We start from the raw sequence: 1997 nt of genomic DNA, 5'->3' as shown, positions 1-1997 counted from the left end.
CCCTCCTGGATCACTGCCTTGTCATGGCAGAAAGGATTGATTAGCTCAGTGAAACTATGACTGTGCTGTTCAGGGTGTTTGAAATGGGCAGATCATAATAAAGAGGGATTCACCAGAGAAGGAAATGGTAAACTACTCCAGTGTTTTTGCCAAGAAAATCCTAACTGGGATGTCCATCAATGGAGAATGGTTGAACAAGCTATGGTCTATGAATGAAGTGACAAAAGAGTTGACTACTTATGTATGAGATAATAATCTTTACCATTCCCTCTTCCCTATTGAAAAATAGGTATTTCATATGAAATCACAAGTATTATTACCCATCTTTTACATATTAAGAAATAGAAGTTAAAAGAATTGATGTGATTTACTCAGTCACACAGCTAGTCAGTGTCATCACTAAGACTCAAATTTGTGTTTTCTTGCTCTACTATCTACTTTCTTACAAATATATCACATATAAAAGAAGAAATTAAAATACCATTAATTAAGGGATTCTGCCAGGAATGTAACATACAAAAAAGAGTGGTGGACAGAACAGAACCATGGGGGAGGGAAGAGGAAGAGGAACTAGAGAAGGAGATAGAGCAGGACCAAAGCAGGTATATGAATAGGAAAGGTAAAAACTAGACTAATAATAACCCTCTTTGAGGGACAGAAAGAGTACATGGGGCACAGTGGATAGAGTATCAGCCCTGAAGTCAAGAGGACCTGAGTTCAAATTTGACCTCAGACTCTTAATACTTGCTAGCTGTGTTACCTTAGGCAAGCCACTTAATCCCAGTAGTCTGGGGGCGCGCCGGGGAAGAGTACATTGGTTACAAGTGGTCCATTTCTATGATCTAGAGCTTGGAAGTTCTTTCATGCTATCACAATTTCCTGACACCTATCATTCTTTATGCCTATTTATTTCCTTCGAAACCCATTGTTCATTCCTACTGTGACCTGTGGCCTGGAAAGATTTACACAATAACAGCAAGAATGTGTGATGATCAACCATGAAAGACTTGGTTCTTCTTGGTGTTCAGTGATCCAAAGTAATCCCTATAGACTTTGGATAAAAAAATGTCATCTGCCTCCACAAAAAGAACTATGGAGACAATGTAAATCAACACATTCTATGTTCACTTCTCTTTTTAATTTCTCCCATGGTTTTTCCCTCTTGCTCTGACTTTTTTCTCCTAACATGATTCATAAAGCAATGTGTATTTAAAAATTAATTTACTAGAAAAAACAACAACAACAACAACAACAACAAAAACCCACAGCATTCTAGAGATAGCTTTAAAGGATTTCAGATATATCTCTCTATTTCTACCAGGTCCAGCCCCCATTCTGGGTTCCCTCCACTGTTAGCTGCTTGTGATTAACCTTAGTTCCATTTAATCATTTAACTTTGACAACATTGATGATTTAGCAAGAACAGAAATATAAATATTTCCCTTTCCAAAACCTGGAGAACACACCCTCACCTGTATCACCTTAGTCCCTGGATGCTGAGACTGAAACAGTGCAGTTTTGGAATAGCATATTTCCTACCAAGTTCACATCCAAATGTAGTTATCTAAAGGAGTCATCACTCTTGGATTAACCTTTGTCTCTACTACCAGTAGACTGGGTCCCAAAAGCTGGTCCTTATCACTCAGGTCTCAAATCCATCTGCAACTATGGATATGACTCACTCTTCTGTGCTTTCAAAATTCACAGGGTCATAGCCTACTATCTCTACCAGAAATAAAAGAATGAGGCAAAGAACTAACAATATAGGCCTCATCCAAGGCTGAAGTTGAGGAGGTGTCAAAGCTTCTCTCCTCAAAGCACAGTCTTTCACAAGAATTGAAGAAGTCAAATCAAGAGAAAAAGAATAAAGTTAACCAATACCTTTTGAAATGCACACCTAGTTCTGGCTATACAGCCCCCACTAATCCAAGATAATCCATTCATTGTATGATTATCAGGCAGAAACCAGTTACAGAATGTCTATGCATGATCCCAAA

This window comes from Sarcophilus harrisii, chromosome 4 (genome assembly GCF_902635505.1).
Source record: "Sarcophilus harrisii chromosome 4, mSarHar1.11, whole genome shotgun sequence".
Taxonomy (NCBI): domain Eukaryota; kingdom Metazoa; phylum Chordata; class Mammalia; order Dasyuromorphia; family Dasyuridae; genus Sarcophilus; species Sarcophilus harrisii.
This window is presented reverse-complemented; position numbering follows the sequence as displayed.